We start from the raw sequence: 19293 nt of genomic DNA, 5'->3' as shown, positions 1-19293 counted from the left end.
AATGTAAGTGAATATTAAATTAATTGGTATCTTTATTATAATAATAAAAAATATCTGAAATATACTTACTTTAATAATTGGTTGATTAATTTGGCAACAGGTACATACTACATAAATAATTTATGTACCCTACCTATTTTATGAAATCTATTGGTTAGCTGACACCATTTCAACAAATAAAACTAATAGGTATTATAATAAAATAATATTATAACTATAGTAAATGTTTAATAAGTATCCAACTTAACTTGCAATCAATATATTCTAGTAAATTAATTAATTAATTTTGATTTAATTTAAATTTCGTTAAATACCTAATTTTAATTGAATGTTATTTATTTATTTCAGAATAACAAATTCTTTGTTCATCAGCAATTTCAAGTAATCTCGGAACATTACAAGAAAGCTCATAAAAATATCTCATATTCAAGTGTTAATTTTTTTTTCGTATTAATTATATATGTGTAAAAAACTGTCAAAATTATATCGATCTTAATGAATTATTTGTATTAACGTTTCTAAAATTAAATAATTTTTTTATATAATTACATTTGACTTATTTTTCGAACAGGAATAGTACCACAGTATTCATACATTTTTTGAAAGTGAGAGATAACTAAAATAATATGGCATAGATTGAAAACTAGAATGTTAATGTTTAGAAAAACCTAAAGATGCCATTAAATACATATTTACCTAGTATAAACTACATTATAACTAATAAGTTAAGAATATTTCTATATAAATTATAATTTTTCAACATATAATATCATAAATTATTAAGAAACGTCTACCTACCTAAAGTTAATAAGTAACATTAATTAAATTGAAGATTTCAAATGATAAAATCTATCCTTAAAATGTAATAAATAAATTCAAGTAGGTACCAAATAAACAAGTATTAAATGGTAACAATAGTATAAAAAATGTACCTATATCATATAACTGATTCGTTAATACTGATAATTATTTACAAAATATTAAACTATCAATGTAAGTAGATATTAAATAAATTAAAACATTAACTTTGGATATAAATAAAGTCTTTTATAATAATATTTTTCTTATTAGATATGTGAATAAATACTATTTCTTTATTTTAAATTGAAAATATATTAATTAAAATAACAACCTTTAAAATCAATTAATTGTTGAGCTGTAATATCTAATAAGAAAAATAAGCAATCAACACCAAAATAAAACTATAATTATAATTTATAATATGTATATAATAGTATAAATATAATTTATAACAAGACATTTTTTTTCTTCTAATATGTATGAATGAATATTATTATTATTTTTATAATGGATTTGGATTAATTTTTAGAAATTATTAGGCGATTCTAGCAAAAATATAATTTGTAATGTAAATGTAAAATGTAAAAGTAAATGTAACCTATCTCTTACAAATTAAGATAAGAAATGTTTGTATTTTTATTTTCAAAAGAATTTTATAAAATTTTAGTTATTATTTATATTATCAGATATTTTTAACAATTATTCAATAAATGACATACTAAATTTAAAATATTTTCTTAATATAAATAACCTTAAAAATTCAAACTTCAATAAAATTATATTTAAATTTTATCATATGTTTATTTAAGACTTTAAAAAATAAATAAATAACTGAAGTAGTTTTAAAAACTTCAAGAACATTTTTTTTTTTTTTTGCTTTCGAATCATTTATTAATTTAATGATCATTCATTTTTATAGGTTTTTTTTTTAATCTAAATAAGATTCATTATAATATATTTATTACACTTAAGGTGTGATTCTTTAGGACAAGATTGTAGAAACGTGACTCGTGCAGCTGACGCAGTGCGACTGAAATTTTGGTCGCACAGTTCAATTATGGATTCCCTACAATACAAAATTCGACGCACTACACACCTTAGTTTTTATTATAAAACCAGACATGTTACTAAGTCAGAAATAAAATTCTCATCAAAATTCTTCTTTTAGAAGAAATCAACGGAAAAGAAACAATAATCAAACATGCAACTTAACTATGTAAAATATGCAATACAAGGAAAACCCACAATTTGTTTCTTACTAGAATAATTGAAGGATTTTACAGCATTTTGGTCAACAGTCAAGTGGCCGGTGCGTTTTAACTGTCGCAAGCGTTCGTTGCATGCAGCTGTGGTGGTGTAGGAAATCTATTTTATATGAAAATAGTAAAACCAGTACTGTCAGCCATACAAGTCACGTCCTAAAGAATCATACCTTTAAGGTATTTTTTAAACAATTATTCAACATAAACATAAGAATAAAAAAGAAATGTAAGACTATATTATATTTTTCTTTGAATACAAGCTTTTACTTTAAAATAATATAAAATAAAATAAAATAATAGTTATTAAACAATGTACTAATGTAAACTCCACTAGTTTTGACAATTCTTTTCATCAGTTATAAAATTCCTGGTCCATTTGTTTCGATCTGAAAAATAGCAACAAAGGTTTAAAACATTTTTATTTGAAACCACTCATATGTTTTAATTAATTTAAGTCTAAAATACAAAATAATATAATATAGATATAATATATAGTATATATATATATATATATATATATATATATATATATATAGGATATTATCATGTAATTCAATTAATCTAAAGAAATAAATGTATATATATATATTATTTATTTTGGTTATATATTATCTTTATAAAATTTGTTTTAAACCATCAATTATTATGAATATTTAAGTACAATATTATATTTAGTTTTAATTATTATAGATCAATAAAATAATAAGTTTAACCATCTTAGAAGATAATAAAATAATTATACCAGATATTTAGTACTTTCAAATATTAAATTATAAAACAAATTAATATAGTGATGAAATTGTGATGCTTATATTTCAATTGAATTTCTTATTTTATTAATAAATAAACTGAAAATTTCTGTAGCAGAATAAAATAACTAATATAAATTATAATATATTTCAAAAATAAATAGTTAGATTATATTAGTAAATATATTATAAAACACATAAATTATAGAATAATTGATTTCTATAGCAAACATTATTATGTATTGGGCGTATATAAGATCATAAACTAAAAATTATTCATTAATTTTATTTCTATTTAAATTATTACACTGAATTCAAGAATATATTAAATCAATTAAGTGCTATGATTTAACAGATACAATTGTTTAGGGTAACCTAAGTAATTATCATATTTTTAAATAAATAATTTTATGTTCATAAGGCAGTAGTCGTTAAAGTAATTTACTCAAAAACTTAAAATTAACAACAAATGATTATTGTTTAATAATACAATTTTAAATAGACTTGAAAATTATATAAAGAGGATAAAACAGTTCATAATATTATTAAAATATATATATTAATAATTTAAAATGCTCTATTTACTACATAAAAATTATTTGATTTTTTTAAGATTTATAAACTTTAGTTAATGTTATCTTCAAGTTATAATGATTTATTAATCAAACCTGAAAACTTTTAAATTATCATAATTCAGTATGGGACCAGGGTAAAAAAACAAATTTACAAACGAACAAAGGAATAAATATTTTATTAAATAATTTTTTAAAGGTTTTTTTTTGTTTAAAAAAAAATTTAAATCAAAACAAAATCTTATTCATTTTATAAAATTCAATGCATAAAAAAATGAATAGAACCAAAAACAATGATTCTATATAAAATATCAAAGCAAATTTAGTAATGGTTTATATCTATTAAGTGTTAAGTTAATATTATGTAATATGTTTCAATAGTCCGTAAATAGGATCATAAATTCTAATATTTTAAGTTGGTAAATACATACATTTTCTATTTCTTTTATCAAGAAAAGTTAGTAAGAAAAAAATTATATTAGTATAAAAAAACTAATTTTGAACAACCTTTTAAAATTAATCAATGATTTTTGATAAAACAATACGTTCTATTTTGTTTTAGATTTCCATGATTTCATAAATACAGCTGGTTTCTTATTTTCTTATTCATTTTCACACTTCATTAGACATAATTCACTTCAGGTAATGATGACCTATAACAATTTAATAAATAAAGTAGAAAATAGATTTAATATTACATATAAAAATGTATATTCAATTATAACATCACTGTAGTATATTTTTATTCATATATGACAAAACAAATATTGAATATTATATTATAGTTCTAGGCAATACCTATGAATTATAATTATATGAACAACCAAGATGATATGTACAATTTACAACTTTTAATGAAAATCATAATGGCAGAGTCGTTTTAATTTATCTATTAATCGTGTAAAATGAAATTAATTGCCTCTAAAACATAATCATTTAAGTAAAATAGCTTTGTAAACAATAAGTTCTTTTAAATATTTTGATTTTAATACACTAAAAGTATTTGTTCATAGCTTTCTTAGAATATTTAAAAATCTTCAGACAAAACATAGATAGTATTGTTCTAAATAATTTGTATAATATAATATGATTCTTTAATGTTATTTTGTTAACCTAGTTGTTTTACAATATGTAAAAATATGAAGAACAGCATTACAATAGTACTCATATGTTAAATGTAAACAACAAATTTCATTGAAGAGCACTTAATAGATGACTTATGCTTGAAAATATTATTTTCTATATTTATTCCAATAATATTAATGTGATAATTTTAATATGATTAATTTTTGCATGAATTATACTTTTTATGTATTTTATTCACAAATATATACCTATTGTATATTATATAATGCTTAAATAAATGGTTTATTAGTATAATTAAAATATCTATTTACTAACCTTAATATTAAGTATAAAGATTATACTTGAACAATTTTATTTGAAGTGTAATTCTTCCACTTGACTATTTTATTGATTATCAACAATAACATTTGATATATAAGTCAGTAGTCTCTTATTCATGTAATATACCTGAAAATTCAATATCTATAAAAATATTTAAAGTGCTTATTTTACAAATATAACTTAATATTTTGTCCCTATCAGAAGAAATATACCAACTTGAAATTTAATAGATATATTTTAAAATATTTAGTTTAATTTGTTATAGATAAAACTATTTAGTTAAATAAGTTTAAAAAAAAAAAAAATAGAAAAATAGTGAGCATGAACTCCCATGATCAAATAATTTACAAATCTAATAACAATAAATAAATCTAAAAAACCTGTAATTTTTCTATGTTCCTTAAAACACATTGTAAAATACACAAGTAGACACCAACTTAAAAAATAGACAGTAATTTTTAAATAATAGGATATACTAAGTTCAAACAATTTAAAATATTAATTAGGCACTTAAATTTAACTAACATAAAACAGGTAATTAATTGTAATTTCGAAAATGGTCAAACAAAATAAATTAATAAATTAAACTTGTTATTCCAAATAACAAAAAATTACCTAATTTTAATCTGTAAATTATGGTGATTGTTGAAATAAGTAGGTAACTAGAATATTTTCATAATTTACTGCTATATATATTAATAAAAGAATTCTTTGTTTTTGAAGAGAAAGTAATAGATCCATCATTTCAATATTCTATGAATTTAACGAAAATAATTACAAACTAAATACCTATTACAAATTAAGGTGAATTATCGGAGCTCTAATTTTCAGTCTTATCACGGACCAACGTTATCACTTATCAGTCAAAAACAGTTGAATTATTGAATTGTATTGAAGTATTTGACAGTATTTTAGCAATTTTATTGATTGTGAACTGTAAAATTTGAAGAAAAGAGTGTGAAAAATGTTTGTTATTTTAAGTAGAACTATAAAGTTTCGAGTTTTACATTTATTTAAAGTTCTTTTTTTGAGCAGAAATTTTTTTTAGGGTGTTATTAAATGTTCCTACTAATACACTAAATTTGAAATCGTTGGTTTATTTCTACCTACTGATAAACCAAGGAAAAATAAATAATCAATAAAACCATTTATAATAATAATTGTCTAAATAAATATATATTATTATATTAATTAAATAATTAATATTATTATTATATGTATGTATATTTAGTGGTACATCATAGATATCACTAATTTCATGAATATGATCATAATACGATTTTGAGTTGGCAATCTAGTTTGTGTTTGCACAATTTTAGAAAACTTTGGCTGTTTTTTTCAATTATTTAGTCAGAAAAATCAAAATAGTTAAATTTATGTTGATGAACTGTCATTAAAACTTTTATTTTTAATTTGATGTTACGTTATTACAGACTTGAATTGAATTCAGTATTAGTTGGACTTCAAAGTTGTCAAATTGCAATAAGAAATTAAAAAATAGTGTTGTTAAAAATTGTAAAGGTGTTAAAATATTAACCTGATAAAATTATACAACTTTGCCTCTATTAATCAAATAGATTATGTCTATAATCACCTATCAAAATAAAATATAATACCATCTAATAGAACGTTAAGATATAAATATTAAATTATTAAAATTAATAAATAAAACTATCTTGGATCCCTATGAGGTAAATGTTTTATCAACCATTGACTCTATATGTATTTCGTGTCTTTGATAAAATATTTTATTATGCAACAGTTAAATTTCCACTATTAATACATTATTTTTATTTATATTTTCTAAGTTGTAATTTACTCGACTAAAACAAAATTAAAATGTCCTAATGAATATATTAAATAATCCTATATTATGTAATACGATATATTCAGGGGCGGACTGAAAACGTACTTCGGCCCGGGTGCAGAAGATTTCAGCGGCCCACATTTTTTTTGTATGATCAAAAAATTTGCAGCTCGCTATGCTCGCTCATCATAGGCTAAGATCTCCTAAAAGAGTGTTTAGCACCGCCAATATATTCTAGAAATAAATAAAACTTATCATAATTCATAATATTATATTATATCGTTTTTACATCGTTTTATTTTAATACTTAAAATCTTTTATGTCTATATTTAGATATTACTGAGACAACAATTTATCAGGTACTTATTTTTCAGATAACTAATAATTAGGGCGCGGATTTTTATGTAATTACATACTTTTATTGAATGTGATTTTCTCAATTCTAATTAAAAATAAGCACGTTTTATAACACCCTGAATAATATGAGACCTTTTTTATTTTACATATTTTCACATATTTTGATGTAAATACATATTTTTAAATATTTCATTAGTATTTACATATTTTGTAAATATTTCACATTTTCATACCGTTTCAATATAGTTTTTATTTCATTTACAATTATTATATTATAATTAAATGAAAGAAGATATTTCAAATCTAGATTCAGATACTACAATTGCTATTTCTTCTGATATTATGTAAATTAATAACTTGCAAAATAATATAGCAAATATTTCCAAAAAATGTTTTAAATTTTATTATTCTACTTAGCATATTAGCTAATTAGCATTTAATTTTGCATGAAAACTCCCATTTTTTGTCGCATCGTGGCCTGACGACGACGATGACGATAATGATATTTTACCCCCCCCCCACAAAAAATTTAAAAATAAACCTCTGCCTGTATGGCTTACTATCAAATATTTAGTATACCTAGAATCGATTAAAAAAAGTTGATACATCAGTAATTGTTAAATAACTAAATATAATGACTTATATTTTTCGGTTGAAAAACTAATAATTAATATTAAAATAATAATTTATCATTGTTTTAAATTATATACCAAACCTATAATTTAAAAAAAAAATCAATTTTCATTTAAATAATAAATTATAATTGAAAACTTTATAGTTATAACGTATTAAAATATGAGGATTTTTAAATGTATTAAAATAGAAAAAAATAAATACCTAATTTTTATTGTAAACTCACAAAAGTTTTCAAGTTTTCACAAAAATCTTGGTCAAAATATATATATATATATTATTAAATTTATTAAAATACAAATTATTCATGAAAAAGTAATAAATTTGCTTATTATAAATGTCCATTTGCAATAGAAATGGTAAATAACGAGTTAAACATAAATGATAGAATATCGATATAAGAGAAAAAAATTATAAATTTTAAAATGTTTGGTGTTCGATTTAAGAAAAAATAGAAAATACTACTGTTCTATAAAATGCCCGTTTTAATAAAATTATATGAAACTAAATAAAATGGAACTTGGTTATTTTTGTAAAATTGACTTAAATTACTAGGTAATCTAAATAAAATATATATAAAAAGGATGTTTAAAACAGCAATAAATTTATAATAATATATAAATAAGCATTACCAATTATAATTTATAAATATGCTTTCTGAAAATACGTCGGATATTGTCGGCGCGGAACCCGTATAGCTTGCCTCATCAAAAATAATTTCGGTGAACACCGATGAAATATTAGTAGTAATACACCATAATATGGTGTGTATATTATATAAGTTATAAATTCACAATAAATACATATTTTACGTGGTATGTGATTTTATTGTTTTATACAACAAATATGATTGCTTTATTTATAAGTTATGAGTTATGAGAATTATAAAAAGAAAATATCGTTAAAAGCAGGGATGTATTGGTACGTATACCCATCAGCAGATTTTCGACGTATACCTAATGTAAAATATTATTTTACAGGTTACGCTTCTAAAATAACTCAAAAAAAAAAAAAATAATAATAATTTAATAGTTCATTGGAAATAATTATTATGAACTATGAAAATGATTAAAATATTTATCTGTTGAAGATTACAGTGTACGCTGTGTTTAATATATTTTGTAAATTGTAGTGAATAACATTGAATAAAATAGTATGGAATGTGAACATTCAGCCCATGATTCTTAAATCTGCATCATGTAATTTATAACGCGCTGCAAATGTATATCTTGTGGTATTATATATTATAATCTTAATAGAAGTTATAAACATGTAGTTACGAAGTATTAATTAATTTTTTTCGAACGTATCAAGAAAAAAAAATGTCGAGCGAAGCAAGAAAATTTATTTTAGGATTAATATCCACATTTTTTTTAGTGCGTATACCCACAAATATATTATTACACAAATATATATTTACTAATACACCACTGGTTAAAGGTAATATATATAATGTAATACATATTTAAAATATGTAATGTTATTTTACATAATATTGATTGCTAAATACTCTACATTTGAAAACGTTTCAAATTTTACATTAATTTAAATAACGCAAAACGCTAAATTGCTTATAACGTTTAAATGTCTCATAACAGTAAACAATATGTATTATTTTGATTTAAGCACTGGTCCATACTTAGTGAAAAATCAAATAAATCATAAGCGAAACTTTCAAAATACAGATAAGTGTTAAAAAATAATTATACAAACGTCCATTCTAAGTGGTTCCGAAATTGGATTAAAAAAAAAAAAAACCATAAATATTAAGAATTCACCTGATTTAAATATTACTAACAATTTTATTTGTACATTTTGAGCCTGAATTAAAGAAAACATTCCAGTCCCCCCCCCTAGAAGTAAGTCAAAATACGCCCCTCGGTTTAGGATATTTCGCCGCCAATTATTCCCGTACATTATAAACAATCACACATGTGAGTTCATATACTCTTTACTGAATAACGATCGATCCCCTCCATCCATTTCTCCATTTCTATTGACGATTAAAACATAAAAACCCTCTCTCCAGGTTAGTTTTTTCGGTCCCTTTATTATTTAATACGGAACATGTATGAAGGTTGTTTGCAAAATCTATGGTTTAAATAAATTGTATTTCTTTTTTTTCAGTATGTAATAATAAAAAAAATAAAAAATGATTTGTGACTTGAAATAGATTTACGACCCAAAACCATAGAGGTAATGGTGAATCAAAAGGTGCCTCTCGTCCATTTTAGTTATTTTTGTTACAAGTAACATGGGTTGGAAAATTGTTTTTGTTTTCGAAGTTTGCGTGATTTTCAAAAATTGATTCGCAACTCAAACAAAATAAATGAGCTGACCTATAATAATATTATACTTTGAGAAGTTATACGCTTTCATTAAAAATAAGTGCTTTTAAAGTTTCAAGTACCTAGTCCATCGGAAATCTCAAATTGGCGTTTTAAAAAAGCATTTTCACTGACCAGTCAGGTGTTTAAATTGTTCAGATATTTATTGACATTTATTGATTTTCGATTCTAATATTTTTGATCTTGGATATTCCAATGTGTATTTTTTTATTGACTTCATAACCTAATATAATATATATATATAATTTTGAAACATCCCTCTTAATCATTTTCTGGGCACGGGCCTGCTATGGAGTGTTCGAATTCTGTATGTTATTAATTATGGTGCCAAACATTAAAATTACCTATGCTATATTATTATTAGAACAATTTTTTCAACATTTAAAAATATATGTATGTACCTCCTATATCATAATAAACTAATAACTTTAATACTACTGTAATATAATTTGGCAGATTAATTACAATATTATTTTAAAACATACGCTGGCTTTACGCTAACTAATATAGTAATAATATTATACTACATGCAGGCCCGTATTTAGGGGGGGGGGCGTATTTACGGGTAGGCACATGCCCGGGGGTGTCAAATCTCAGGGGTGGCAAAATATTTTAGCAAAATTAATTTTAAAAATGATGTAGGTATCTAACGAAAAAAAAAAAAAATAAAACAATAAAAAAAAGAAAATAGTATGTTTTATTATGTTATAATTTTTAAATGAAAACAAAATTGTATTTTTATTATGTTATAATTTGTTTAATTTGTTAATTAAAAAAAAATATTAAACGATTTTCATTTATAAGTTATATTTTAATATTAAAGAATCTTGATTATGGACGAAATAATAAGTGTTAGATTATTATTTTTTTTTTTTTTTTTTTGAGGGAAGGGGACAAAAATTATATGCCCGGGGCATCACATTTTTAAATACGGGCTTGACTATATTCAATGCATATTATACATGCATGGTATTTTATTATTAATTATAAAATTTATAAAGTTTAAGCCCAAAAATACATATGTACAGTTCTCGAATTATCAAAGAAAAGAAGGTGGACACAATAGTGTAAATAAAACCTGAGTACCCAAAAGTGTCATCTATTCTTAAAACCACACACATTTAATAGGTTGAAATAATTAACGTCATAATATATATATATATATATATATATATATATATATATATATATATCTGAAGTGAAGAAATCAAGTTCATACGATCGTCATTAAAAATTCTTCCCAACAGTTAAACAAGTACTCCTAAAAATAAATAAAATTTAATTAATAATTAAAAATATTACTATTATGTATTTACTAATTTGTTTTTGCTATTCAATTGGACAAACAATATTTTGCACTCAGGTACTGGTTTACACACGTCACTGATGACATTTTTCAGCACCATTTGTAGTTCTAATAGTTATATTTTCATTGATTGAATGGGTTCAAATTTTCATCGGAAACTGTCCTTTGATGTAATTATCAAAAATGTATTTTCTGAATGCAGTGCATACATCTTATGGTGAACTTCTTGACATTAAATCATCAAATGCATCAGTAACTTTATGCGCCGGTAAAAATGGTAATCCAAAACATACTTAAATCCACTGACTTATTTTATTTTGATTATCATGAAATGGTCGTCGAAGGTTATTGATTGATTGGATTTTCCGCCATAAAGTTCGACCAAAATGGAATCTACAACCTTTGACCTTTACTCTAATAAATATTTTGTATACAACATTATGACTTTCTAGGTATCTCAAAATCAAAATTAATAATGTTAATATTTACAACTTGTCCTTATTCCACACTATTGTTGGGAAAAATCCAGATTTACCGAAGTTTGAAAATCCGGATTCATGAAATTCGAAATCCGTAATCCGGATTTGGAGAAAAATCAAAATAGTTAAATTTATGTTGATGAACTGTCATCAAAACTTTTATTTTTAATTTGATTTTATGTTATTTCAGACTTTAATTGAATTCAGTATTAGTTGGACTTCAAAGTTGTCAAATTGCAATAAGAAATTAAAAACTAGTGTTAAAAATTGTAAGGGTGTTTAATGCAAGAAATTTAAAAAAATCTTTTAATCTTTGATTTTTTTTGTGATTACTTATCTTGAAATGTACCCGAAAACTACAATTATTTTACAAAAATAAATAATTAAGTACTTAATGTTTCATAAGCTTGAGAAGGCATTTAATTCTTAAATAAAAACTGTCTATTTCTCATATATTTTAAGTATGAATATTTACCCATTGAAAAAAACTGTAAAAAATTCTTGTGGGTTATCAGTACAATATTTCAAATTATTATAGTTAAAATTACGTTTTTTATATGTAAATTAACATCTCATAAACTATTGGATGATAACTAAATATTAAATTACTGCTAGTTAAATATCAAGCATTTATAAATTTCTATAGAAATACAATTTAAAATATTTATTATATTACAAACTTCAATAGGTAAAATAATACAACATTTGACTGTGTACAACTAATGTCTTTCAACATTATTTCACTTTGAAAACAATATTATATATATAATATTGTATATATATATATATATACATATGTATATATTGTGTATATATATATATATATATATATATATATATATATATATATATACTTCCAAAATACATCTGCATGTAAAATATTTTTGTGTTTCCAAAATTTAAAATAAAAATTGATAGATAATTGATAGTTATATATCGCTCATTTGACTGTAAGAGATAAGTAGAGTGAGACAACATAAGTGGTTAACATTTGTTTTTTGTTACCAATACTATTATTGATACTACATGTCAACATGTATCTTATCTGGCTATCGGTTTTTATTCTAAAATAACATTTATTTGTTTAAAATGACTATCAGTTATTAAAACAAAATACTAACCAAATACTTTCAAATTCGGATTTTACTCGAAATCCGGATTTCTGATTTTGAAACATTGAATTAATATTTGTTTAAGGATTCCTTATATTAAAGCCTTAATAAATACACATATTTTTTTTTTTTTGTAATGAATTAATATATTTATTCGAACATTTTCAAAGCAAAAATATAACAACAACAACAAAAATTATCAATATCGCAATAACATATAGATATTACAACCTAAATTCAATTTATATATAAAATTAGTAACAAAATTTATAAGTATCAGAATAATTTATCCAAAAAGACATAATAAATAATAGTTTTATTAAATATATTATATATATATTTATATATTAAATACAAAGTGAAGTGCAAAAATATGTATAGGTTTTACAATTTTAAAGTTCAAATAATTATTTTATTTAAAATAAAAAATGTTCGTTTATTTACATTAGAATTTATAACAAAAAGAATACAGAATACAAAAATCCAGAATGTGAAACTCAAATATTCGGATTTTAAAACTTAAAATTTTTCGGATTTTCGGAAAATTTGGATTTCATTCTCATCACTACTCCACATATATATTTTTATTATTGACTCAAATTTTTATATAACAAGATTCGGTTTTAGAATGTTAAAAAAATGTGTTAAAGGAAAATACTAATTCCGACTCCATTGTGTATAGTATAAAGTTGAAAAAAATACTTGACTTTTTATCGAAAAATACCGTTAGCAAAGTATTCATTACAATGATTACATAAAAGTACAATATTTTTTTTACACGTAACAGTAATATTTTCGTTTTGTTTATACACATAGGTAATTTTTTTCATTTTTGCAGGTTAAAATATTGCAATTTGAAACAAATTTTGGAGCATCTTCCAAACTTTTAGATAAAGTTAATAGAAGTTTATACATTCATAATACTTTCTTCCTTATTAAGCTTATATCAATGCTTCCGATAATTATATTATTTTACATGGATGACATTTATTTGCGTATTATTTTTTGAGGTCTTTCATGAATGCTATTAGAAGCCGTACATAAAATTATCAAGTAATATACACTTAGCTCCCTTCATCACTGTCAACAATTTTAACATCCATTATAAAAATGAATAAAGTCACTTATGTCTTAGCCACTATACAGGTATACAACTAATTATACCGATTCTGTTAATAATAACCGACTAAATAACGAGTGGTGACTAAAGACTTAAAACGTGTTAGCATGATTATTTTATAGTAGTTTATCGTAACTTATCCGTCATTTAGCACTAAAAGTGTGCGGTTTTAACCCACTACAAACATGCGGTGTTTTATTATACCTACAATGACCGATAAAGTGTGCAGTTTTTGTTTATCGACCTTTTTTGGGTCGAAATCATAAGTGTGCGGTTTTCGGATTCAACCAGAAATGTAAATGCATAACTAATTTAAATTTAATTAGAAGAGATACGCTAAAATATATTAATATATTAACTCGTATAATGTTTATTTTTATTTTACATAGTTATGTAAAAACATTTTTCCTTGGTATAAATATTATACTTTATCATTAAAACATTAACAATATATTATAGTTTCTTTTATTATTATTATCAGGACGTGGACTTTCACGTAATAAAAAAGTCAAAATATGTAAATATTTATGTTCTTATTTTGCCAAAATATTTATTAAAAACATGACATTTTTAATAAAAAATATCGGTACATATCATATAAATTTTGAATTACTAATTAATTAGTAATTATTCATCTAATCATTTTCATTGTTGTCTTCTTCGAAACAATTGAATATTACGTATTAGGACAGTGGTTCCCAACCGGTATGCCGCGAGCGCCCTTTAAATGTGCCGCGATAAATTTATAAATTGTTATATAGGTATACATTTACCAGCTTATTATTGATATTCGAGATGAAAACTGATCGAACTAATCATAGATACATATAATATTTATTGTAAGTATGCCCGTCGCAACCGTCTCGATCGATCGATTTTATTAATATATTTCACAATAAATAACTCTCTAATAGAGTAGACTGTAAATAGTATACATATATATAAAATATGGTTCACATAATATATGGATTGGTGTGCCGCGAAAATTTTGTTGGATATGAAGTGTGCCGCATTGTTGAAAAGGTTGAAAACCACTGTATTAGGAGATTTTTAAATTTAAATTAGGACTCAAAATCGACTTGTTACAGATGAAGAAGTGTTCTAGGTTAAAATTTTCTAGATTAATGGGACATATTTCAGATGGTGTTAATTCAATATAGATTAACGTATTTTTATTTTTATTTAGAAGAATATCTCTAATAGTTTTAGTTTTTTGTAAATTAACATTATTCAGAGTAATAGTTTAATTTATTTTTTAACTCTAGATTTATTTGAATTTCATTTAATTTGTTTTCTGGATTTTCCACGATCGCAAGATTTATTTTTTGTTAGATTTGATGTTTTCAACTTTTTGTTACTTTAACCAAAAAACAAAAATTAGAGGAAATATATGTTGAATGATTTTTCAGGTCATTATTTTGCATAATTTCAGTAGTTTGTGTATTAGCGATTGCAGTATCTGAATGAAGATTTTAAATGATTTCTTTAATTTAATTCCATTATCAACACCACACTAATGTGCCGCGATAAATCTATAAATTGTTTTATAAGTATGTATTTACTAACTTATTATCGATATTCGATGAAAACTGATTAAACTAATCGTAGATACATAATAATTATTGTATACCCGTCGTTACTGTCGCAATAGATTGAGTGTTTTAATTTATTTCATAATAAATAATTATCTAATAAAGTAGACTGTAAACTATATACATATATACAAAATATGGTTCACATAATATATGGATTGGTGTGCCGTGAACATTTCGTTGGAGATGAAGTGTGCCGCATTTTTAAAAAGGTTAAAAACCACTGACGTAGAAGCATCCAGTTGTATTTGAAATTCAATACCTAATTTTATTGATATTTTATTTCTTAGGCCGTCTTTATAAAAATATGACAATAATAAATGTATACAGATATTATATTTGTATATAAAATAAATATAACATAATAGGTATGTAATTACATATTGTTTTGTATTTATTACGATGGGATGTATCCAAACAGCAATAACAACAATAACGATGATAATCAAACGAAAAGATTTTGTCGGTTCACTGTAGCTTCAGAGTAGATCAATTAGTGGCGAAGTTGCTTATGAATATCCTACTCAGACGATACTCGAGTATCCATTGCGTCGCCAGGGAAGTGCTTTGTGTGAAGACAATAGTATAAACTTTTTAAAAAAATAGCTTAATAAATTGATTAAATAATTACGCTTAAAATTAGAAATATTGTTGAAGAAATTTTTTTAGAATAAAAATAGGAGTAAGGTGTTTAAAGTTTAAATGTAGATATGATTAATGTGTGAACATGAATAATCTGTACAATACAATGCGAATGTTTATATTTAGGAGATAATATTATACTAATAGACGTACACACATGGTCTAGACGATATAATTACATTTCGATAAAAATGTAATTTTGTCACTCGGAAAATTAGATTCCTAATATATTTAAGTATACCTATACAAGGTTATTTTGGCTACATTTATCATAAATTCATAACTAATTGAGTTCAACGAAAGTATATCGAAAACCATGATAATGCAATGTAATCCTTGAAAATTCAAGTAAAATAATGGGGATTTATAAAATGTTTCAACAATATCTATAGATTCATTTATTGGAATTCAGAATTTTAGTTATTAAAAGATTTCTGATTTGAGATTTGAAAAATAAATCATAGGTAAGATTAAATTAACTATTTTAACATTTTTAATTGTCTGTACTCCAATTGCAACTAAAATATCGTCAAGTCCCTAGCTCACGCGGCTTTTTGTTAACCTGACAGCAATCAATTATTAGTATGTACATTACGAGGAATAGGTTTTCACAGCCAAAATGGTTTTTTTATTTTGTTATATTGTCGTCCTAGAATTATTTTAATATCGCTTTTAAATTTGAAAACGTCCGTCTTAGTGTTGGTGGTGCAACCATGAACAAAACTTTGGAGGTGCAAACATCCATATTATTACAAGATTAAATACTTTCGGTAGACTAACTGTGCCTTATATTTATGACTAAGAGGGCTAATAGGCCCACGGATATCAGCATATTTAAGGAATTATTAAAATCGTGTTATTTACTGCTCTACACTGGTTACAATCATTTTTCTATTATCGCTTACATTGTTTTTATTATTTATTTAAGGGTTTGCCTACTTCGGATTGACATTCAGGGTCGTGCGTTATGTAATAATTTGATTCAACTGGCCTTGAAAATCGAGTTAACTCAAGTTTATAAATGTAGACTGTATTAAATTTGTTAAAAATACGATATTGAACAGCGATCGTTTTGCCCGCACCGTTTTGGCAACCGCTGCGACTGTTGCCGACGAAAACTACGGGAGCCGAAAACGTTATTGTCCAGTGGCGACCGCCGACCGGTGTCGTTTAGAACCTCATTCATTGCTCGATGTAATTTATTCGTACTTCATTATCCGACGACATTGTCACACGTGGTAACCGAATTGACGGAAAATGCAAAAAAAAAAAAAAAACCGGTATAAAAATAACCCGACAACAATAGCAGTGCGATTTCGAGAAGCGAAATAAAGAGGCGGCAGCAATAATAATAATAATAATAATAATAATAATAACGCTGTTGCTCGCGCGAATTCTATGTTATTATTATGAGCGCAGAAAAAAAAAAAAGAATAATAATAGGAAAACAATGAACGTCGTTCTCGTGTCGCGCGACGCTCGTCCACACGGTAGGTTATCGTACCGGTGGCCACACTGGGCTTTTTATATTTTTTATTGTCCCGAGAGAGGGGCCACTTGGTTCAGCGACGACTGTCCACACGGCCACACACTACCATTATTATTGGCGTAGCTACGTGCGTGAGCGTAGAGCGGTGGACGGAACGACTGGTGGAAAATACGCTACTTGATACCGTCGTTTCACCACCGCGTTTCGGCTCCACGCGCGCACGCAAGCGAACGCCGTGCGCGTAAACATTCCCTCCTCGGTCGCGGTTAGCGCAAGAAAAGAAAACGGATTTTCGTACGCGATACGTAACCATACGGAGTCAGAGGCGGACGACAGCGGCTTCCGGTATCACCACAGCATACTATGGTATCACGTCGAGTGCGTGCGCGCGCGTCTATGTGAGCTTGTGATAACGCACACCTCGTCCGTATCAGTCTGTATCATTCGCAGTGTCCATTGCCCTTTCCACGGTGCCCGCTCCGACAGCACTAATTCGCCCTCCACCCGTCCCACTGGTCACCGTAACCGTACGATGATAAAACAGAACAGGTATTTCGTGGGCACGGCGGCGTAGGGACAGGGTCCGGCGATAGAGGGACGGAGCCGCGCGCGCGTTTCCCGACCGAGGAGGGCGCCCGCCGATAGCACTAATCGTTACCGTTTCCGGTGAAAAATCTAAACGACGAGAAAACCCGTCTAAAATCCTAACTCACGTTCACGAGAATTGCATCGTTTGGAATTTTTTTTTCCCTACAGTCGAACCGCCTGCATCGTTTGTCGTCGGAGGCGGTAGTGTCTGCCTCTATATATATATATATATATATATAAACGTACACGTACAGTGTGCGTGTGTGAGTGCAAGCGTGAGCGTGCGTCATGTGTGAGTGCGTGTGCGCGTGCGGACGAGAGCGTGTGTGTGCGCTGGTGAGCGTGGCTGTGCGTGCGTGTGTGCGTCCGATGTACTGAGTGCCATACTGATACGCGCGGTGGTGTGCAACGACTCGGGAGCCCCCCCGGTGTATTGTATTACCTGTGTGTCGCTCTTGTCCGGTACCGCTGCCGTTACTGCTGCCGCCGTCGCCGTCGCCGCCGCCGTCGTTGTCGCTGTCGCCGCCGCAGCCGACGACACGGGACACCGCGCGTTACGTGTACACACGGCCGCCAACGGGACGACGGACGCCGATGTACTACGTCTGCTGCTGCTGCTGCTGCTGCTGCTGCTGCTGTGACTGCTGCCGTTGTTGTTGGACGCCGCACGAAATGGCACGGACGCCCGTCCGCGACCACTGCCAGTAGGTAGGTGTTCTCTTCTAAGGCATCCTAAGGCCTTGCCTTATTGGCGTCTCTCTATTCTTCTCCTGCTGCTGCTGCTGCTCCTGTGCGCGATCATTGTTTTTCCGTCTGTGCTATCATTTCTCCACAACAGATGCCCAGGGGATGCCTTGTCTGATCGACGTCGATCACTGGGTATCCAGGTGTGCGAATAGAACACTCGTCTTGCCCAAGTATTTATATATACTTATTTTTACTTTGATTGTTTTAAAAAATTGGGCTACTGATCACAAGTAAACTGAAAATTTCTGGCTGATTTGTGCTTAGGTAGTAGTATCTGTTGGG

At 26.3% G+C, this 19293-nt stretch overlaps 1 long non-coding RNA gene across 5 annotated transcripts; it reads right to left on the bottom strand.

Annotated features, from left to right (window-relative positions):
* Positions 1–1712: 1712 nt before the first annotated feature.
* Positions 1713–18968, bottom strand: LOC112691709. 5 transcript variants are annotated; one of them, XR_003149342.1, is made up of 5 exons: positions 18707–18968; positions 6704–6832; positions 4786–4917; positions 3892–4037; positions 1713–2449 (listed from the first exon to the last, which is right to left on the bottom strand). It is a non-coding gene; the product is annotated as an uncharacterized LOC112691709 (long non-coding RNA). The 5 variants fall into 5 exon arrangements; XR_003149341.1 differs by lacking the exon at positions 6704–6832; XR_003149343.1 differs by lacking the exons at positions 6704–6832; positions 18707–18968 and adding an exon at positions 5581–5640.
* Positions 18969–19293: the final 325 nt, after the last annotated feature.

The sequence above is a fragment of the Sipha flava genome, unplaced genomic scaffold (genome assembly GCF_003268045.1).
Source record: "Sipha flava isolate LNK unplaced genomic scaffold, YSA_version1 66_pilon_pilon, whole genome shotgun sequence".
NCBI lineage: Eukaryota > Metazoa > Arthropoda > Insecta > Hemiptera > Aphididae > Sipha > Sipha flava.
Note: the sequence above shows the minus strand (reverse complement) of the source record. Positions and strands in the feature narration are given on the sequence as shown.